The following is a 24,374-nucleotide window of genomic DNA, read 5'->3' on the forward strand; positions in this document are numbered from 1 at the left end:
TGCCACCGCACCCGGAGATGAACCACTATGTTGCATACCTGGACTTCATGTTGTACAAGACCCGCAAGGAGTTAGACAACGCCCGCGCCTTTCCCCGAGCACATTACCCATGAAGATGAAGAACCCACCCTTCCGGATGAAGAGTACTATCACTAGAGCCAGGTGTGAGTTTGTATCCGTCCCCTTGTATCGTAGAACGAATGAATGGTTCTTAAAACCAACGGTGTGTTAGCTTTGTAATGTGTGATGTTTGGTATGAATGAAAAAGTGTTGTTGATTTTTACCCCCTCAACACTACTCAAGTTTTGAAACTTTTTAAACTTTACCCAAACAAGCCATAGAGAATTCCCTCTTATCCCATGATCTATCTCAATGTTCAGATGGCCCCTCCAACTTGCAGCACCAACCAAGTTGCAATGCTGCAGATGCTGCAACTGATGATGGCAGATAGAGAAGTCGAAAGAGCTGAGCGACAAGCCAACCTTGCTGCGCTGCAACAACTAGCCCAGAACAACCAAGGACATGGACATCAGGATCATCCTGGATCCAAGTTGAAGAATTTCTAGAATACAAACCCTCCCATGTTCAGCAAGACTGAAGAGCCGTTAGATGCAGATGACTGGCTCCAAACAATGGAGAACAACTTGGAAGTTGCCGGAGTTGAAGCTGCAGAGAAAGTACTGTTTGCCACCCACTATTTGTCAGGACCTGTTAGAGCCTGGTTGACTAGTGCCCGTGCAATGAATGCGGGACAGACGATGACCTGTGAAGACTTCAAACTCAAGTTCAGCAAGTACCATGTGCCCCCGGGTCTGATCAAGAAGATGAGAGATGAGTTCAGGGAACTCAAACAAGGAAGGATGTCCGTGGTGGAATACCGTGACAGATTCCTCACTCTGTCTAGGTACGCCCCGGATGAAACCGACACCAACGAGAAGAAGAAGGAGAGATTCCTGAATGGACTGCACGATGAGATGCAGACTGTACTTGTGAACATCCCGTTTGCTGATCTGGAAGCCCTTGTGGAATCTGCCATCCAGATGGAAGGAAAGCTTCACCAAGCCAACACTACAAGAAAAGTTCTGATAGACAACGTCTCAAAATCGTCCGCTAAGGGGTATTTTTCGTCGCCTATGGGCCTAACCCGACGATATGGGTTCCGTTGTCTAAAGTGCGTCGAGGCAAAGTCCTACGACGATTTTTTCGGTCCGTCGCGCTTGGGCGCCCTTCCGCCACGAAAAATCGGACCGCTTGCGAAATGTTTCGGGAGCCCGTTGACTGCCGACGTCATGCAACCGACACGTGGCGGACGCGGTTAGCGGCAGTTAACGGCGTTAACCGGCTGAAACCCCGTGGTAGATGGTAGGCCCACACGAGGCTTGCCACGTCTTAAGCGGGCCGGCCCATTAAGTTTGCGGGCCGGGCCAGCTGACTTAGTTTGACCGGTCAACTATATAGCTGGGCTGGTCCATTAGTTACGTGGGCCGGGCCTAACCTCTAAGGTTTCTGGTCAAAACATTAATGGGCCGGCCCACTAAGCATGTGGGCCGGGCCGAATGCACTCGTTTGACCGGTCAACAGGCAAAAGGGTCGGCCCAAAAAACATGTGGGACCCACTTTCCTGTTAACGGGCCGGCCCATTTACCAAGTGGGGTCCACCTTAAAGCAAGTGGGCCGGCCCAAGAAGTTATTGGGCCGGCCCAATTAGCATGTGGGTCCCGGCTTCTCGCTATCGGGTCGGACCATTTAGTACGTGGGGTCCACATTAGATCAAATGGGCCGGCCCACCAAGCCGGTGGTCGGGCCAAAAGCACAAGTGGGTCCCACTTTCTCGTTAATGGGCCGGCCCATTTAGTATGTGGGGTCCACCATATAGCAAGTGGCCGGCCCAACAAGATTGTGGGCCGGGCCAAAAACACAGTGGGTCCCACTTTCCTGTTAAAGGGTCGGCCCATTTAGTATGTGGGGTCCACCATATAGCAAGTGGGCCGGCCCAACAAGATAGTGGGCCGGGCCAAAAGCACAGGTGGGTCCCACTTTCCAGTTAAAGGGCCGGCCCATTTAGTATGCGGGGTCCACCATATAGCAAGTGGGCCGGCCCAACACGCTAGTGGGTCGGGCCAAAAACACAGGTGGGTCCCACTTCCTCTTAAAGGGCCGGCCCATTTAGTATATGGGGTTCATCATGTAGCAAGTGGGCCGGCCCAACAAGACAGTGGGCCGGGCCAAAAGCACAGGTGGGTCCCACTTTCCTGTTAACGGGCCGGCCCAATAAGTAAGTGAGCCGGCCCAAAATTAAAGTGGGTCCCACACTATCGTTAATGGGCCGGCCCAATCTGTTATAGGGCCCTGGTTGTTTGACTAGTCAACTTGCATTAAATTTCATGAGCCTAAAATCTGATATCAATGATACACACAATTACATACACAAATAAAATAACTAGGAAAATTACAAGGCAATTAATGTGCCCAAATAAAAAAAATTACATAGAATCATTGAGGACTTCTATTAGCATCATCAATAAAACGTTGACATTTGGAAATCGCCTTGATTGAATCTTGTGTACTCTTGGTCAACATATTAGCTACAGACCTTAAAGCAGCAATACCATGTCTTTTATAAAGTACAGCCTTGAGATGTTCACTGTTTGATGAAAATAATGGTCTAGGTTGACGGCTATGAGAGGATGCATCAGAAGAAAGATCAGAACTTTTTGTGGGCCTCTCTTCTAATGAAGATTGCTTCATCAGAATTGCATTCTGATAATAATGCAAAAAGAGTTAAACGATGAATTATGCAAACATGTATTAAGCATTGTCGATATGAGATAGTCACAAGTACTAAGCGCAGACTTACATTATATCGTTGCATAGGCTCACGCCGGAACCTTTTTTGCGCTCTATCTTCTAGTAAGGACTTCTTCATTACAACTGCATTCTAGTAATATTGCAAACATTGTTACAACAGTGAACTATTCAAACATTTATTATACAATGTAGATATAAGATAATAACAAGTTGCATAAATAAGACAATGTATGGAACTTGTACTAAGCAGACTTACATCATAATGTTGCACAGGGTCGCTTTGGCGACTATCTTCTAATGATGACTGCTTCACTAAAAATGCATTCTTGTAATATTGCAAAAATAGTTACAACAATTAACTATTCAAACATGTATTACGCAATGTAGAGATCGGATAACGAGCATGTAGCAGAACATACCGGCTCGCCGCGAGTCCTTCTCTTGCGTGCACTAGTCGTGGTCGACATGCCTGTCATTTTAGGTTCAGCCATCAAGTGAAATGCTAATCCTCCCTGCTCCATTGTCCTTAATCCGTGTTTAGATATCACATTTAAGACCAAGTCAGCTGGTTTCAAATAACAAAAAACTTGAGCTGCCAAATGAATAAGCCAATATTTACCGGATATCGATTAAAACCAACTAGATGTTGCTTTGCATGAGATACGAATTTCAAACATTCGGATTTAGAGTAGGGTAATGCCAAGGTTTTCCACATAAAGTAAACTGGCATTAAGAATGACCAAATGTCAGGTTCAAGTCACCTTCGCAGTTGCTCCAAGACAAGCATATCAAATAGGCAGAAACATAGTAAAGCATGGATGGCATTGCTATGGCAGGGTTCCAAGTGTTTTTCTCTTGCATAAGGAACAATGCATATAGGTTATAGATAATAACGGAAGTAAACTGCCAAAGTTACCAACCAAGAACTTAGATTCCAACCTTCCCTAGCGTCCCCGCTGTTAATGTTGGATATTCTAATAAGTGGTTCGCATGATCAATCCCTAGGAAAAATAACATTGAGAAGTTAGTCTACGATAATACAAGGACCAGACATGCACGCAGCAATAACTATACAAGGCGTATGCGACAGAGCATTCATGGAAAAAAATAGCTATAAGCTAAAGACGAGGTATAAGAGCAAGCAGATTGGAAATGCACATAGCATGATTATAAAAGCAAGTAGTGAGAATAGCGAGACACGAGAAAACAGCTAGCGACTAGCGGTGAGCTAATGACGTGGTATAAGAACAACCAGATTGGAAATGCCCATAGCATGACTATAAAAGGAATAGCATGCAGTACAAAAACAGTTGGCAGCAAATGAATGAGTCCCATATAAATATGTGGATGCACACAGGTGTCAGTAGAATGAACATGATGGTAGCGACCGGATAATGCTTTGGTACTGTACAATATTTAAACGAACTTCATGCGAAGTAACACATCAAGAAATTTAATGGCATATGAGATCTGCAAATAACTACACAAAACATGGCTAAAGAAACACCGCGATCTAATGGGCCAGCGTACTAACCAAGCTGCGGCGGGGTGGACGGGGGCGGCAACTTGCATTCCAGCGGCGGCGAACGCGGGAGACGATGAGTCGACCCTGTTTCAGTAGAAGCGGGCGTTAGTGAAGCAGATCTGGTTGGCTGGCAAGGGATTCGGTGAAGTTGATACAGCCGCTGCGCTGAGGTAGTCGGTGGAATAGATCGGCTTCTGTGGAGGGGGGCGCGGTGAAGTAGACACGGTTCCGTTGGAGAGGATACGGTGCGTCGACGGGAAAGGCGTTGATTGCTACGCTGTGGATGATGTCGGCGGTGAAGCAGATCCGTCGGTGGCGAGGTCGGCGGTGAAGCAGATCCGTCGGTGGCGAGGTCGGCGGTGAGCGGATCCGTCGGTGGCGAGGGCGGCGGGGAGCGGATCGGGTGGGTGGACATCCAACACGATCAAGGCTACGCTGTGGAGGAGTATGCCGGCGGCGACAGCATCTAGTACCGTAGAGAGTCAGAGCTTTGGCGTGTGAGAGTATTTTTGAGCTAATGGGGCGAATGGTTGGTGGGTGGGTGTGGGCCTCTGGGAGGGTTCGGGATCTAGGCAAGATATTTCATTGTTACCGAATGAGCCCTCCATGGTCGGTGGGTTGTAGCTTCCGGACCGGGGTTAAAAGGGTAAAACTGGTCACGGGATTTTCGAATGGATGCGGCGGGATGATTTGGCGCGCGGCCGAAATTTTCGGTTTGAAGCTACGAGCGTAACGACAAAAATAATGTTCTTCCCCAGGGAGCTCTCATTTCTTCCTCTTCTCTTTCTCTCTCGAGTCTCTCCCACTCCCCCGGCTCCTCTCCCCCTTCTCTCCGCAGCAGCCTCGCCGGCCGGAGACGAGGCCGACTTCTCTCCGTATATCGTGCACCCCTCCGAACTAAATTAATTGATTCAACTTTCCTTAGACGTGTATGTATCTCGAGTAAAAACATGTGTGGATACATCCATATTTAGATAAGCAAAGTTAAGTCAGTTAATTTGGATCCGAGGGAGTTCATGTTGTTGTAAGCTTAGATCCAGTGTTTCACATGAGCAGAATGGCGCAATGGAGTCGGGGATCTCGTCATCGGCTTCGGATCCGGCCTATGGTGAATCCGGCGGATCAGATCCGGCGGATCTTGCCGGCCAAACCCGATCCGGTGCCATCAAGGTGATGGCGCTAACGGTGAGGCTTGCTTTGGTCGGTGCTTCGGATCCGGCCAATGGGGAAGTCAAGCTGCTAACGTTCACAAGCTCGGGGCATACGACGGCGTCATCCGTCTTGCCCGTGAACATCTTGGCCTTTCAGCGGCCCTTCTCAGAGCCAATATGCCGTTGTTGAGGCCCTTCTTCTCCTTCGTCCTGGCGACTACCGGCGACACCGTCCCAAGTGGTGCGTCCCCGGCGACGGAGTTGCTGTGGAAAGGATGCGGAGCGAGATCTGATGTGCGGTCCAGAAGGACTCGATTGATTTTCTTCTATATGTTTTGGGGTCCTTTTTGTAAAGTTGCAGGTCCTATTAGTTATTGTCTAGTTCTCTTGGACCTCTATGTATTTTTTTGGACTAGTTTCCATTTGCACCGATAAACTTGAATTTTGACAAGTTCACGGGAAAAAAATTCATTTGCACATATGGCCTATCTGTTGGAGATATGCCCAAGAGGCAATAATGAATGGTTATTATATATCTTTGTGTTTATGATAATGTTTATATATCATGCTATAATTGTATTAACCGAAACATTAATACATGTGTGATATATAGACAACAAAGAAGTCCCTAGTATGCCTCTTAAACTAGCTTGTTGATTAATGGATGATTAGTTTCATAATCATGAACATTGGATGTTATTAATAACAAGGTTATATCATTATATGAATGATGTAATGGACACACCCAATTAAGCGTAGCATAAGATCTCGTCATTAAGTTATTTGCTATAAGCTTTCGATACATAGTTACCTAGTCCTTATGACCATGAGATCATGTAAATCACTTATACTGGAAAGGTACTTTGATTACATCAAACGCCACTTGCGTAAATGGGTGGTTATAAAGGTGGGATTAAGTATCCGAAAAGTATGAGTTGAGGCATATGGATCAACGAGTGGGATTTGTCCATCCCGATGACGGATAGATATACTCTGGGCCCTCTCGGTGGAATGTCGTCTAATGTCTTGCAAGCATATGAATAAGTTCATAAGAGACCACATACCACGGTACGAGTAAAGAGTACTTGTCGAGAGACGAGGTTGAACAAGGTATAGAGTGATACCGAAGATCAAACCTCGGACAAGTAAAATATCGCGTGACAAGGGAATTGGTATCATATGTGAATGGTTCATTCGATCACTAAGTCATCATTGAATATGTGGGAGCCATTATGGATCTCCAGATCCCGCTATTGGTTATTGGTCGGAGTGAGTACTCAACCATGTCCGCATAGTTCACGAACCGTAGGGTGACACACTTAAAGTTGGATGTTGAAATGGTAGTACTTTAATATGGAATGGAGTTGGAATATTTGTTCGGAGTCCGGATGAGATCCCGGACATCACGAGGAGTTCCGGAATGGTCCGGAGAATAAGATTCATATATAGGATGTCATTTTATGTGAATAAAATGTCGCGGAAGGTTCTATGGAAGGTTCTAGAAGGTTCTAGAAAAATCCGGAAGAAACCACCAAGGAAGGTGGAGTCCACATGGGACTCCACCTCCATGGCCAGCCAACCCTAGTGGGGGAGGAGTCCCAAGTGGACTCCACCTCAGGTCGGCCACTGCCCATATGGGAGGTGGAACTCCCACCTTGGTGGGAGTCCTAGCTAGGCTAGGTTTCCCTCCTATGGAAGGTTTTGGTTCGGTTATTCGAAGACTTGGAGACCAACTCTTGGGGATCCACCCATATAATGAGGGGCATAGGGAGGGGGCCGGCCACACCAAAGCCACAACCCTGCCGCCCCTTGAGGTGGCCGGCCACCCCCTCCCAAACCCTAGCCGCCCCTCCTCCCTCCATCGCTCCCGCTTGCGTTAGCGAAGCTCCGCCGGAGTTCTCCACCGCCACCGACACCACGCCGTCGTGCTGTTGGATTCAAGAGGAGCTACTACTTCCGCTGCCCGCTGGAACGGGAGGTTGGACGTCGTCTTCATCAACAACCGAACGTGTGACCGAGTACGGAGGTGCTGCCCGTTCGTGGCGCCGGAAGCGATCGTGATCAAGATCTTCTACGCGCTTTTGCAAGCGGCAAGTGAACGTCTACCGCAGCAACAAGAGCCTCATCGTGTAGGCTTTGGAATCTCTTCAAGGGTGAGACTCGATACCCCCTCGTTGCTACCATCTTCTAGATTGCATCTTGGCTTGGATTGCGTGTTCACGGTAGGAAATTTTTGTTTTTCTGTGCAACGTTATCCTACGAGTGGTATCGAGCCGTGTCTATGCATAGATGGTTGCACGAGTAGAACACAATGGTTTTGTGGGCGTTGATGCTCTTGTTATCTTTAGTTTGAGTACTTTGCATCTTTGTGGCATAGTGGGATGAAGCGGCCGGACTAACTTTACATGACCGCGTTCATGAGACTTGTTCCTCGTTCGACATGCAACTTGTATTGCATAAGAGGCTTTGCGGGTGTCTGTCTCTCCTACTATAGTGAAGATTCAGTTTACTCTTCTATTGATAACATTAGTATCACCGTTGTGGTTCATGTTCGTAGGTAGATTAGATCTCTCCCGAAAACCCTAAACCACGTAAAATATGCAAACCAAATTAGAGACGTCTAACTTGTTTTTGCAGGGTTTGGTGATGTGATATGGCCATAATGTGATGATGAATATGTATGAGATGATCATTATTGTATTGTGGCAACCGGCGAGAGCCTTATGGTTGTCTTTAATTTTCATGTTGAGTAGTTTTTCAAAGTAGTTGTAATAGTTGCTACATGAGGTGAACAACCATGAAGACGGCGCCATGGACCTTGACGCTACGCCGACGATGATGGAGATCATGCCCGAAGATGATGGAGATCATGTCCGTGCTTTGGAGATGAAGATCAAAGGCGCAAAGACAAAAGGGCCATATCATATCACATATGAACTGCATGTGATGTTAATCCTTTTATGCATCTTATTTTGCTTAGATCGCGACGGTAGCATTATAAGATGATCCCTCACATTAATATCAAGATAATAAAGTGTTCTCCCCTCGTATGCACCGTTGTACGGTTCGTCGTTTCGAAGCATCTCGTGATGATCGGATGTGATAGATTCAACGTTCATATACAACGGGTGTAAGCCATGTTGCACACGCGGAATACTTGGGTTTGCTTGACGAGCCTAGCATGTACGAGACATGGCCTCGGGACAACGGAAGCCGAAAGGTTGAACACAAGTCATATGGATGATATGATCAACATGTTGATGTTCACCATTGAAGCTACATCATCTCACGTGATGATCGGTTTTGGTGTAGTGGATTTGGATCGTGTACCACTTAACAACTATGAGGGATGTTGTATTAAGTGGGAGTTCATTAGTAATAAGATTAGAACATGAACTAATTATCATAAACATAGTATGAGTAGTATTTTGAATTATTTTTTTTGTAGTATTGGCATCCGTTTTCTACTATGCGCTAGTCTTGTTATTGAGATAGAAATACTGTTAAAATCTGATAAGAAACTTTACGGATTGGTACCGTATTGTTAATGAATCAAGAAATGATTAAGTCCTATTGCAAACTTTTAGTAAACCTCACATTTTTTATTCAAAGAGCTATGGTTTCAATTAGTACCTAAAGTTATCTTGTCTCCGTCAAACTTGAAGTTCAAATTTGTTTGAAAAGTAAGGAGCTGAAAATTTAGTTTTCGAAATAATCAAGGTATGAGATATATGAGATATCTAAGACCTTATTGCAAGATGATAGAATATTATATGGTGAGACTACATAAACTCATAAGTTTTATGGGAATGTATGAAGGTTGAAGACGCCAGGCGTCACAATCCTCCAACTATTGGGGCACTAACGATATTCGCATATCCATGAAGTTATCATCCTTAGTATGCACCGTTGCTAAGACTCGTCGTATCAAAGCATCACGTGATGATCGGGTGTGATAGATTCTACGTGTGCATACAACGGGTGCAAGCCGATTTGCACATGCGAATACCAAGGTTAAAACTTTATGAGCCTAGCATGTACGAGACATGGTCTCGGAAAGTCATCATGATACAATGGATAAAATTATGAGTGAAATTGTTCATCATATTACAAGGTTACTAATAGTGAAATCCGGAACACTTATCATATGATGATCAACTTCAAAGTAAGAACCTCAAGGTTATTGGTATTAGACCAACAAACCTAGAAGTTAATGATGTTGAAGTGTTTTCTGAATAATGAGGAAAGCTAAAAGAGAAACTGCAAAAGATATTTTGGCAAAAAGAAAAGAAAAGACTAGAAAGTCTAGCTCGGGTGTATATAAATGATATACATGTTATGGTTGTATTCCTAGTTAAGTCACACTATGAAATTCTTGGGTATTAGTACTATATTGGTTGGTATGAAGTGTCATACAAAACAACGCAATACAAGAATACAATGGCCTAAGTGACTGACAAGGAATATGATAGGAATGCACGTCTGGAACAAAATAAAGTGTTATTATGATCGTCGTTAGCATTCTATCTAGCCCTTAAAATTTATAATAAAGAACTTGATAATTGTTATTTTGCTCTGGTCAAATGAAAACAATGAGTTGTTCAAATTATGACATTACTCCATATACGATGGATAAGTTATTATAAATATTAATGGTGAAACACACATACATAACAACTGACGCTAAAATGCCATAAGGCAAATGATTTGAATTCCACTTATTTGTGGAACCGCCATTTAGGTCATGTTAGAAAGGAACGCATGAAGGAACTCCATGCAAATGGATTTTTTGAGTCATTTGATTTTTGAATCATTTGGCGCTTGCAAATCTTTTCTAAAGAGAATGATTAAAATACCGTTCATAGGCCAAAAGTTGAACGGGCAACTAACTTAGTGGAAAAATACATGATGATGTATGTGGTTCACTGGGCATAGTTGTGTGCGGGAGATTCTTCTACTTCATGAAAACTTTCAACAATGAATTGAGTATATATATGTGGATATATTCAATAAGGAAGAAGTTTGAAACATTTGAATGGATTCAAATAAATTTCAGTATGAAGTGGAAATCATCGTAATAGAAATCAAATATCTATGATTGGATCATGGTGGAAATATTTGAATTACGAGTTTTAGCGAACATCTAAGAGAGTTATGAAATTGTTCTACAACTTACGTTTCTTGGAGTATCATAGTGATGATGAAGTATCCAAGAGATATATCCAAACTTTGTTGGATCAATGATGAGATAAAATATTGATGCCATTATATTTTTGTGAATTATGCTTTGGTGACTACCGCTTTTACACTGAATAGAGCATCATCATGATCCGTTGAAATGACACCATACAAGTTATGGCATGTGTATAAACCCTAATAGTCAACCAAAATCGGATGAATGTCTTTGTTGGTTATCCCAGAGATTTAATTGGGAATTCTTCCCACGAGACAAAGACAAAAGTGTTTGTCAATGTTTCTTATTTCCGAGAAATTTTTTCGAGTGAAGTATTTGAGTGGGAGGACAATATAATTTGATAAGGTTTATGAAACCGAGCATAATGATCGAGTAGCGCAGACATCGGAATTGGTTTCGGAAGCGGCCACGACGATCATGGCTCTCATGGCTACAAAGTGTTTTAGCCATGGAGATCGAAGTACATATTGAACCTTGTAGGTATGGTTTACTTTGTGATCAAATAAATGATTTGTGGACAAAGGATTGATTTTGAACAATGATAAACCAACTACAAAACAAAGAAGTTATGATGGGCCCTGACTCCGTTAAAATGGCCATGCGCCATGAAATCCAAGATAGATGAATACTTTATGAAAATAAATGGATCTATGAAATTGATAGACTTGGATGAAATATCCTTGAAGAAAGCTTGACTTATCAAAAAAAAAATTGTTTACGACAAAGTTCAAAGAGTTGAATACGATAAGATTAGATCTTCCGTAGCAATGCTTATAGTCTATGTGGATTATTCTAGTAATCACTACATATTTCTTTTATGAGATATGCTAGTAGGATGGCAAAATACACTACTTAACGAAGTATGTATACAAGATACAACCAAGAGTTTTGCTTTGGTCCGTGGAATACTAGATAGGTATACAAGCTTCAATTGGATGAAGTAAGTATCACGGAGTTGGAATCTTCACCGGATGAAATAGTCAAAGAGTTTTTGATTTCATCGGAGACGATGAAGAGGCTTGCATTTGCAAGAAATTAAGTGGGAGCGCTAAGACACATTTATAATACTTTATGTAGGTGACATATAGTTGGTTATAAATGATGTAATTATATACTTGATTAAAAAGGTTTCATTGAGAATTAACTTCAATGAAAGGATATGGACTGAAACAAATTTAGTGTCAAGATCTATGAAGATAGATTGAAACACATAAATAAGTTTAAGTCAAAATACATATGATGAATATTGAAGTAGTTCAATATAGAAATATTAAGAAAATGTTCTTGTCATGTAAAGGTTTAACAAGACTTGAGTGTATCTGACACTCAATGAGTAAAAACACATGAGTGATTATAGATCACGAATAATATGTACACAATCGGATATCATGTGCTATAAAGTGTTATGAGCATATACCAGAATGATTCATATGATGATCATTGGACGACGATAAGAATATCCTTGAGTACTTTAGAAGAACTAAGGATATATATTTTTTTTGTATGAAGAAATGACAAACAAATCGCCGTAAGGTGTTACACCGATATTGGTTTTGTCACATATAAAATATAATTTCAATCTCAAATTAGACTAAGTGTTGTTTAAAAGGTAGCACAATGAGCTAGAAGTTGTCTATGCTAGATTTAGAAGAGTTCTAAATATTGTGACGGATTCTACAAAAGAAGGCAGAGTATGTCATTATTTTGACAATGACAAATGATGTTAAGTCAAGAGGTTCTTTGAGAACTTGGTGTAGTTCCGATAGAGTCAGAACTTTGAAGTTATATTGTATGTGACAATATTAGTGACATATTTCAGACCGCGGAATTAAGGTTCCACCAGAAGACCAAACATATTTAATGCCGACTCATTTGAAAATGAGTGATGCGTTGAGACGCAAATGAATTACAAAATACATACGTTTCTGAGCATGTCAGATCCGTTGACTAAAACCTCTCCCGTGAGTAATACATGATAAAGCACCGGAAGGCCAAGGTGTTATATCTTTACAAATGTAAACTAGATTATTGACTCTAGTGCAAGTGGGAGATCTGTTGGAGATATGCCCAAGAGGCAATAATGAATGGTTATTATATATCTTTGTGTTTATGATAATGTTTATATATCATGCTATAATTGTATTAACCGAAACATTAATACATGTGTGATATATAGACAACAAAGAAGTCCCTAGTATGCCTCTTAAACTAGCTTGTTGATTAATGGATGATTAGTTTCATAATCATGAACATTGGATGTTATTAATAACAAGGTTATATCATTATATGAATGATGTAATGGACACACCCAATTAAGCGTAGCATAAGATCTCGTCATTAAGTTATTTGCTATAAGCTTTCGATACATAGTTACCTAGTCCTTATGACCATGAGATCATGTAAATCACTTATACCGGAAAGGTACTTTGATTACATCAAACGCCACTCGCGTAAATGGGTGGTTATAAAGGTGGGATTAAGTATCCGGAAAGTATGAGTTGAGGCATATGGATCAACAGTGGGATTTGTCCATCCCGATGACGGATAGATATACTCCGGGCCCTCTCGGTGGAATGTCGTCTAATGTCTTGCAAGCATATGAATAAGTTCATAAGAGACCACATACCACGGTACGAGTAAAGAGTACTTGTCAGGAGACGAGGTTGAACAAGGTATAGAGTGATACCGAAGATCAAACCTCGGACAAGTAAAATATCGCGTGACAAGGGGAATTGGTATCATATGTGAATGGTTCATTCGATCACTAAGTCATCGTTGAATATGTGGGAGCCATTATGGATCTCCAGATCCCGCTATTGGTTATTGGTCGGAGTGAGTACTCAACCATGTCCGCATAGTTCACGAACCGTAGGGTGACACACTTAAAGTTGGATGTTGAAATGGTAGTACTTGAATATGGAATGGAGTTGGAATATTTGTTCGGAGTCCCGGATGAGATCCCGGACATCACGAGGAGTTCCGGAATGGTCCGGAGAATAAGATTCATATATAGGATGTCATTTTATGTGAATAAAATGTCGCGGAAGGTTCTATGGAAGGTTCTAGAAGGTTCTAGAAAAATCCGGAAGAAACCACCAAGGAAGGTGGAGTCCACATGGGACTCCACCTCCATGGCCGGCCAACCCTAGTGGGGGAGGAGTCCCAAGTGGACTCCCCCAGGGGCCGGCCACCCCCATATGGGAGGTGGAGCTAGGCTAGGTTTCCCCTCCCTATGGAAGGTTTTTGGTTCGGGTCTTATTCGAAGACTTGGAGACCAACTCTTGGGGATCCACCTATATAATGAGGGGCATAGGGAGGGGCCGGCCACACCAAAGCCACAACCCGGCCGCCCCCTTGAGTGGCCGGCCACCCCTCCCAAACCCTAGCCGCCCCCTCTCCTCCATAGCTCCCGCGTGCTTTAGCGAAGCTCCGCCGGAGTTCTCCACCGCCACCGACACCACGCCGTCGTGCTCGTCGGATTCAAGAGGAGCTACTACTTCCGCTGCCCGCCGGAACGGGAGGTGGACGTCGTCTTCATCAACAACCGAACGTGTGACCGAGTACGGAGGTGCCTGCCCGTTCGTGGCGCCGAAGCGATCGTGATCAAGATCTTCTACGCGCTTTTGCAAGCGGCAAGTGAACGTCTACCGCAAGCAACAAGAGCCTCATCTTGTAGGCTTTGGAATCTCTTCAAGGGTGAGACTCGATACCCCCTCGTTGCTACCATCTTCTAGATTGCATCTTGGCTTGGATTGCGTGTTCGCGGTAGGAAAATTTTTGTTTTCTGTGCAACGTTATCCTACACTATCATGTATGAACATTCTTGAGTTTTAAACTATATGTAATGGCCAGCACTTGCGCAAGGGGCTCGTCTAGTGCGCACTAGTTTCCATTAGCACCGATAAATTTGAATCTTGACAAGTTCTTGGAAGAAAAAATTGATTCACATATAGCCTATCATGTATGAACATTATTTGGATTCAAACTATACATAGATGGCCAACACGTGTGTAAGGGGTCCTCTAATGTGCACTAGTTTCCATTAGCACCGATAAATTTGAATCTTTACAAGTTCTCGAAAAAAATTGCTTCACACATATGCCTATCATGTATGAACATTATTGGGATTCATATTATATATAGATGGCCAACACTTGTGCAAGGGGTCCTCTAATTCTTGGGGATTTCAATCTATCTCTCTCTCTCGATCTATCGTTGGTGGCCGAACAACACACATATGCATGCACTTTATGCGCAAAGGCGCGGGTGCCTCTAATAATTCATGTGTGTGCGTATATTTGAACATATTCTTGGGGATTTCAATCTCTATCTCTCGATCTATATATCGTTGGTGGACAAGAAACACACTTATATATATACGCATGCACTTTATGCGCAAAGGCGCAGGTAACTCTAATAATGTGTGTGCGCACTCGATCGATGATCCCTAAACCTTAAACCATAAAACCCTAATCCTAATCCCTAAACACCCTAAACACTAAACCCTAAACCATAAACACTAAACCCTAAATCCTAAACACTAAACCCTAAAACCTAAAACATAAACACTAAACCCTAAACACTAAACCCTAAACCCTAGACCCTAATTAACACTAACCCTAACCCTAGCCCTAATTAAACCCTACATATATAGGCCAACGACACTTAATTGCGCATCAAGCAGGCGACCAACTAATTAGCGCTGATAAATTAATTAACTTGAATTTTGACAAGTTCTCAATCTCGAATGAAAACACATTTGATTAAGTTGTCTCATAATATATATATAATTAGTGTGCATGCGCGCATGGCATACGTACCTTTGCATATCATTCGTGCGTATATTTGAACATATTCTTGGGGATATATATATTTAAATCTCTCTCTCGATCTATATATCGTTGGTGGCCAAGAAACACACTTATATATACGCATGCACTTTATGCGCAAAGGCGCGGGTGCCTCTAATAATGTGTGTGTGCACTCGATCGATGATCCCTAAACCTTAAACCCTAATACCCTAATCCCTAATTATACCCTAAACATACACCCTAAACACCCTAAACACTACTCCTTATACCCTAAACCCTAAACACTAGACCCTAAACCCTAAACCCCAACCCTTGACCCTAAACCCTAAACCCTAAACCATAAACCCTAAATATATTTCAATCTCTCTCTAGATCTATATATCGTTGGTGGCCAAGAAACTTACTTATATATATATACGCATGCACTTTATGCGCAAAGGCGTGGGTGCCTCTAATAATTAATGTGTGTGTGCACTCGATCGATGATCCCTAAACCTTAAACCCTAAAACCATAATCCCTAATTATACCCTAACCGTACACCCTAAACACCATAAACACTAAACCCTAAACCCTAGACCCTAAACCCTAAACCCTAAACACTAAACCCTAAACCCTAACCCTAGACCCTAAACCCTAAACACGTAATAAACCCTAAACCCTAAACCCTAGACCCTAAACCCTAATTAACCCTAAAACCCTAGCTAGCTAACCCTAAACCCTAAACCCTAATTAAACACTACATATATATATATAGGCCAACGACACTTAATTGCGCATCAAGCAGGCGCCCAAATAATTAGCGTCGATAAATTAATTAACTTGAATCTTGACAAGTTCTCTCGAATGAAAACACATTTGATTAAGTTGCCTCATAATATATATACAATTAGTGTGCATGCGCGCATGGCATACCATGCACATATCATTCGTGCATATATATATCTCAATATATATCTGAACATATACTTGGGGATATATATATATATATTTCAATCTCTCTCTCGATCTATATATATCGTTGGTGGCCAAGAAACACACTTATTATATATATACGCATGCACTTTATGCGCAAAGGCGCGGGTGCCTCTAATAATGTATGTGTGCACTAGCTCGATCGATGATCCCTAAACCTTAAACCCTAAAACCCTAATCCATGATCCCTAATTATACCTTAAATATACACCCTAAACACCCTAAACACTAAACCCTAGACCCTAAACCCTAAACACTAAACACTAAACCCTAACCCTAGACCCTAATAAACCCTAAACCCTAAACCCTAAATATATTTCAATCTCTCTCTAGATCTATATATCGTTGTTGGCCAAGAAACACACTTATATATATACGCATGTACTTTATGCGCAAAGGCGCGAGTGCCTCTAATAATGTGTGTGTGCACTAGCTCGATCGATGATATCCCTAAACCTTAAACCCTAAAACCCTAATCCCTGATCCCTGATTATACCCTAAACGGACACCCTAAACACTAAACCCTAACCCCCCTAAACCCTAAACCCTAACCCTAGACCCTAAACGACCCTAAACCCTAAACCCTAAATATATTTCAATCTCTCTCTAGATCTATATATCGTTGGTGGCCAAGAAACACACTTATATATATACGCATGCACTTTATGCGCAAATTGGCGCGGGTGCCTCTAATAATGTGTGTGTGTGCACTCGATCGATGATCCCTAAACCTTAAACCCTAATCCCTAATTATACCCTAAACGTACACCCTAAACACCCTAAACACTAAACCCTAAACCTTAGACCCTAAACCCTAAACACTAAACCCTAAACCCTAAACCCCTAAACCCTAACCCTAACCCTAACCCTAACCCTAACCCTAACCCCTAGCTAACCCTAAACCCTAATTAAACCCTACATATATAGGCCAACGACACTTACTTGCGCATCAAGCAGGCGACCAACTAATTAGCGCTGATAAATTAATTAACTTGATTTTTGACAAGTTCTCGATCTCGAATGAAAACACATTTGATTAAGTTGTCTCATAATATATATATATATAATTAGTGTCCATGTGTGCGCATGGCATACCTTGCATATCATTCGTGCATATATTTCAATATATATTTGAACATATTCTTGGGGATATATACATATTTCAATCTCTCTCTTATCTCGATCTATATATCGTTGGTGGCCAAGAAACACACACTTATATATATATACGCATGCACTTTATACGCAAAGGCGTGGGTGCCTCTAATAATGTGTGTGTGCACTAGCTCGATCGGTAAGCATACCCACGTGTGGTTAGAGCGCTCAGTCTCGGAACAGATAACAAGAACTCGGGTCCTAAGTTATTTAGGAAACACAAGTGAGCCGTCATAAAACGATCAGCTGACCCACCAATGCCTCCGCTAAACAATTATCAACAACTAAAGTAACCATGATTCTTCCCAACATATAACCCGATAAGATAACAATAACGGTAACGAGATAAAACAACACTATCATGCACTACGACTCGCAAGGCAGACCCGATAACCAAACAATAGCTCTAGGAGATGGTGGTGGCAATATGGGTTGCTTAAGATAACAAGTGGATAGGACAAGTGACAAGAATGCAACTCAAGGCTAGCATAAGGGAGAAGGCAAAATAAAATAGGTGAGCGACTCCTGAAGAGACAGGAGTTTAGGAAATGCTTGCCTGTTAAAGCTTGCCGAGGAACATCCGGAGAATTTGTCGTATCTCACCACATCACTTCGCGATCCTATCCGGGAAGAAGCAAATGCTGGAACACACAACGTATGCAGGTCTTATATACGGATAAAGAACCAGCATGCTCAAGATGATATGCATGACATGGCAAGGATGATGCGGTGCAACTTATCCAATTTAAGCGGGGTCGAAACCCCGAACAGCAAATTAAGGTTGGAGTTGCATTTTCTACCGACAAATTTAAGTGTTGATTAGCATGGCACAACATGGCAGGGGTGAGCTACTTCAATATTAAACGGAGCGGGGAAACCTTAGTCGGTGTTTCGAAATACTCCACATATATGTGAGGTGAACATGCACAAACTATCACGTCGCGACATGATGCAAGATGCAAACAAGTATATGGATGACATATTCAGATTCATTGGATTTTTCTGATTGAAATAGACATATTATTTGAGCATTTAGATTTGTAAAACAAAAGATATAAAATAAACAAGATTTGCAAAATACTTTAAAAGAGAGGCTCAACCATAGAGAAACTGGGCCGCAGCTGAGCCAGTGCGTCGATGGAATACAAATTGCCACCGGGGAACTCCTAATTGACTGGTTCATTGATGTACAAAGAGGAGAGCATCTTATTTTGAATAACAGAACAGAACAAGATATATGGACATGTAGAAGCACAAGGATGAGAGGCTAAAAATTAGAATTAGTGCCCTGAACTCGTGGGGATTCTATCTCAGGATGGAACGCAAGATGCTAGTCACTGAGCTGTTGTGCTGAACATGATTGAGAAGGTCCAGCGATTTATTTTGATGCTCATACATGCACGATTCTGAATAACAGAGAGCAAGGATTTAATTGCACCGGCCAGAATTTGATCTCCAGACCGATCAAGCAGATAAACAAGCCAGTAGCCAACGGGCTGCTGCTCAGATTCATGATCAAAGGAAGGCGTGGGGAATTTTGAAGCAACCCAGGTCGACGATGTGGTAGAGCGGCGCGGTGTACTGTCTAACCTGACGAAACTGAATAAACAACAGGGAACTGTGGCGAGGTGAAGGGACCGATCGGCAACGGCGACCAGGAATCCAGAGCTGCTCGTGGTGCAGAGACGGAGCATGGTGTGTGTGTGCGTAGCAAGGAAGCAAGCGGCAGCAGCAGACGTGCTCCTGGTGTGCAACGTGTGGTGTGCGCGTGCATAAGCAGCGGGAGTACAAGCAGAGCTACAGCCAGGCAGCGGGATGCACGAAATAGCAGGGGATAGGCGAAACAGATAGAGGAGCTCACCGGGAGGCTGTTGGCGGAGGGCGAGGTAGGCCGTGAAGGAAACCGTCAGGAACGAGCACGAGCGACACGCAGGCACGCCGTCGACCATGGCGGAGATGCGCTCGGACAGATACAATCGACAGTTTCGTCAGATTTTGGCAAAGCGAAAACGGGATCAGATGCGTCGAGGGAGAAGGGAAAATAAGAAGGACCTCACCAGGAAGCTGACGAACAAATCGACGGGGCGGAGGAGCTCGGAGGCGGCCGGAATCGGCGAAGGTCTGCGGCGGCCGGAGATGGAGAAGTGGTCCTTGCCGTCGATTTCGAGCTCGATTCGCTGCACGCGTGTGTCGAGGAGGTTCAGCGTCGCACGAAGGAGCTAGAGGTAGCCTCGGCTTGGCGAGAGGTGATCGGAAACGACGGCGCGACGGCGATGCTGCGACGGATGTGTTCTCTGAAACTCTTTCACAAACTCTCGTCTCTCTCCTTTGCGTGGTCGAGGGAAATGGATGGGGCGGCGGCACGAGGATGGAGAGGGTCTAGGGTTTGATGGCTGCATCGGTGGGGATAAACAGGAGGGGAGAGGGGAGCAGGTGGAGTTGACGCCTCATGCGTGCTGGAACGAGGAAGAAGACATGATAGATAGCATATGTACTAGATGGACCCTGCGCGCCGCTCTCCCTTACATGCGTTTACTTTCTGTACTAGTGGTTGGGGCGCCCCATGGGGCGCCTCCTCACCGGTGTTGTGCAATCCAATCACAACGCGTATTGACAAGTATGAATTAGCTTCCTAGTGGCAAATATGGATCAATTGCTCAGCTTGTATTCATGTTTATCTTACTACCGGCCATTGCTGAATTGTGAACCCTCGCTGTGCTTAGGTTCACAGAAAACTCAAAATAATCTCTGGAACAGACATATCATGAAATTATGGAGCGCGAAGCAACCAGAACGTATTACAAAAGAATATGTACATGTTTACATTTTGCAGCATTTTGCAACATAAATTGAAAATAGCTACAAAAGCAAGACATGCTTGGCGAAGAGCTTGAGCAATTATACTGAAAGAGCAGACCTCCAGATGCACGGGTGTCACTTCAAAAAGAGACATCGTCGGTAAACCTTGAACTTCAGAAGAGATAATAATTTAGTTTTGGAAGAAAGTTCAACAATTCTATTACTATTATCAATACGGACAATAAACAAAAACTAAAATCTACATCAACCAAACAAATGATTTAGCATTTTAGGAATATCTGGGACCAGCGAACTTACCATAACAGGTGAAGTTATTGATTATTTGCACAGCAGCTTATCAGCAGTAATTGATATTAAGATGATCACTAAAGCATTTAAACAACAAGAGAGTATTTTTTTTCAGAAACTAAAAGTAGTATGGTAGTGTGTGCAAATGAGCCATGACGAATTATTTGGAGGATGAATTAAACTGTATATAAGAGTGGAGAAACAAACCACAAACCTTTTTCACCAAATAGGTGCTCCCAAAAAGACATTCTCAAATAACTCTGTGCCTCCAAGATAGACATTTTTTATCTATTTTGTTTGGAGAAAGAACAACCAAATAGCATAAAGCACATCAAAGAATGATTAATTCAATGAAAAGTATTAGGAAATGCACTCACACATCAAGCATTACCACTAACCATGGTTTTTGAGTCGCGACTCAAAAGTGAGTCGCCAAACCCTGCGACTCATGTATAATCGACCAAAAAACATGTATAGTCGCCATAAGTCGCTGTATAGTCGCGAGTCGCCACCATTTTTGGAAAACGACTCGGTGACTATACAGCGACTATACCGCGACTATACAGCAACTCAATAACCATGCCACTAACTTTCATGTGTTTTCATAAAATAATGATATCGACAAGGTATGATATGTGTGATTACCTCTCTTTTTTGGAGCTGGCTCTGATGAATGCAAGAAGTTTTTGAGTATTCAACAATCAAAGTCCATTGTGGCTGAACAGACGCCCTAGAGAGAAAAAAAAAAGCGTAGATTTGGCAGCCTGTCAGATGATCTGGAAAGTAATAATACAAGTGATATATCAGCTGGTACTTCGTAACCAACAGATAAACTAAATTGGAGAGGAAATGTGTACGTTGGGAGAAAAATATCTTGTGAGAAAATGAAGACCAATGTAGATTAAACTGATGGAAGCTTATGCAGAAGCAAAATATACATGGCGGATGATGCCTTGGCATGTCCGTAGAGCGAGAAATGTGGATTTGGCAGCCGGACAATCCGGAAAGTAATACAAGTGATATATCAACTGGTACTTCGTAGCCAGCAAATAAGATATATTGGAGACAAAAATAAAGACAATTGTAGATAAAACTGGTTGAAGCTTATGCATAAGCAAAATATACATGGTGGATGATGCCTTAACCTGTTTCATCAAATGGAGCTCCTCGCGCAAGTGAAATATACCTGGTGGATAATCTCTTCGTATGCATCATGAAACTGGAGCTCCTTCTTCCCATGGAACAACTTCTCAGAATGCCAGAATAGTAAATAAGAAACTCCTTATTTCCTATAGCACCTGTTAGTGAAGAAGATAACAAGAAAAGTTATTAAACTTTGCAGCCAAGGTGATTTCAGTTTAGGGATTATTGCCTTGCAGTAAACCACTAATCAATTTGTAAATTGATTATTTTTAATAATATCCTACAAGAAAATTTATTAGTAGATAATGCAAAAAAATAATAGTGGGGGAAATTACGAACACTTTACTGCAGCCAAAATAAAATAACAGAAGCTTGAGCGACATGAGAAATAAGGCTATCAGGTAGGACTCTATTTATACAATTCGGTTATTTGTGGTTTGCCACAAATGAAGACACACACTAACCTGACATGAATAACACGTCAAATCCATTTGGTCAGTTAGGTTGGATCAGAATGAACCCAGAATGTAAAATAGTAGTAAACCCGCATATCAAGGGAAGATTTTCAGATCAGGTAACACAAGAGTAAATAGTTTCATATCCATAAAGTTGTATGAGCCAGTGTAAATAAAGATAAACAAAAAAAGATAAATTAGTACATCCAAATCTAAGTGTAACCTAATATACCCATCAAATTTTATGAATCGTAGCAACCAAATATGTTCCTTGAGCAGCCTCGCTAGCATTGTCGCTCATGAGCGTCCAACAAACTATTGCAAAGACAAAAGGGAAACGCGCTTCAGAATTTTCTAATGTCTTCATGCGACAAAGAAATCACAGCCCAGAATTTACCATAGCAAGAAAAAACATGAAAAAGAAGTGAGCCTAGCTCATTTGGTTAGGGAAGTGGATGTACAACCCAGCCACCCAGGTTCAAGTCTCCACGGACGCGGAATTGGGTTCTTATTATTAAAAAAACACTGTAGGAGCTTCCCCTACCGTATTCCTTTCAAAAAAAAACATGAAACTATATACAGCCATCATTATTAGAAAAAACAGGTGCATCATATTTATCGTTGTTCTCGTAATTAATCATCACGGGGCAGTAATACTATAGGATAGTATAACCTGTTCATTTGCATGATAAAATGGTGTGCCATTGCTATAACGTAAGCATGAACCCAAAATTCATTATGAAATAACATAAAGCATAAAGTGGAAATGCATCAGAGAGGGAAACTCGCCTTAATAATCCAAGGTGAGTTGTGGGTGTGCACCCTAAACCATAAAAACAAATCAGTAAAAGCAAAATTAAAAAAATTAGGGATCACAATATATATCAGTGTGCATCCTAACTCACAATATTTATTTATAATACACCACAATAGTAGAGCAAAAACGTTTTGGTAAGGAACCACTATACCTGGAGATGGTGTGGAGACAGCAAGGTTGCTGGTCTCGACACCCACTATTTGTCTCCTCACGTGAATCCTTCTCTTACCGCTGAAATAAATGAATTTCATGACTTCTTTGTCATTATGATCATGTCCTTAGCCTAAGATTTAAAAGAACATGTCATCTTTCATTTCTGAACCTTAAACAAACAGCCGGAAGGGAAAAAACAGTAAGCACATGGAGGGCAAACAAAGATATCATGCCTTGAAGCTGCACATCCATTGTCATGGCCATTGAGTCAAAGTGCCCAACCATGTTTCCATGTGATGACTGGAAGGTGCTCTCACTATCCTTCCAAAGTCAAGCAACTTAGCCTGCTCGCTCTACTAAGATTCAATTGACTGCATAACCCCATAAACCATCCACTAACAAAACCAACACACAGAAATAATTAACCAGGTAGAATACAGTTGTTTATGCATATCCAGATGCTACAGATTCTTACGAAATTTCCATGGAAAACAAAACGGAGAGAGCATCCTTGATACGGACTGGAACTGGAAGACATTGAAACATGTACCTTAAATTCTTGAGAAATTATGGTAGATCGATGGCAGGTGAAAGGACGGACCAATCTTGTAGTCATCGCCTCTGCTCGCTGTGATGAACGGGGGAAAGAAAGTGGTGGAGCCGCAGAAATTTTTCCCACTCGTCTACTCCACTCACCTCCGCCGTCGCCGCTCTCCTCCCACCTCCTCGTCGTTGTTGCCGCCCTCCTCCACAGCTTCCTCGATCCCGCGCCACCCTCCTCATATCTCCTCCGACCTCCACCGCTGCATGCCCCCACATCCACCCATCTACGACCTCAACCACTGCCTTCCCCCATCTCCCATCTTTCCGACCTCGACCAGTGCCTGCCCCAACCTCCGTTCGCGAGCGCCGCCCAGATCCCTTCTCCTTTGACCTCCACCGCCAGCATCTCCCTTCTCCTCCGAGGCTTCGACCCCCAGCGCCGCCACCTACGCCCCGCCTATTCAGAACGAGATTTGGGGAACTGGCTGGGTAGGAGGCGGTTGCGTGCCCGACCTATTGAGGAGGAGGTTGCGTTTTT

At 42.7% G+C, this 24,374-nt stretch overlaps 1 long non-coding RNA gene across 2 annotated transcripts; it reads right to left on the reverse strand.

The window, feature by feature from the left end:
• Positions 1-20,504: 20,504 nt before the first annotated feature.
• LOC124705377 lies at positions 20,505-21,996 on the reverse strand. 2 transcript variants are annotated; one of them, XR_007003977.1, is made up of 3 exons: positions 21,912-21,996; positions 20,940-21,455; positions 20,505-20,587 (listed from the first exon to the last, which is right to left on the reverse strand). It is a non-coding gene; the product is annotated as an uncharacterized LOC124705377 (long non-coding RNA). The 2 variants fall into 2 exon arrangements; XR_007003976.1 differs by having other exon boundaries at positions 21,871-21,996.
• Positions 21,997-24,374: the final 2,378 nt, after the last annotated feature.

Source organism: Lolium rigidum, chromosome 4, assembly GCF_022539505.1.
Source record: "Lolium rigidum isolate FL_2022 chromosome 4, APGP_CSIRO_Lrig_0.1, whole genome shotgun sequence".
NCBI classification, from domain to species: Eukaryota; Viridiplantae; Streptophyta; class Magnoliopsida; order Poales; family Poaceae; genus Lolium; species Lolium rigidum.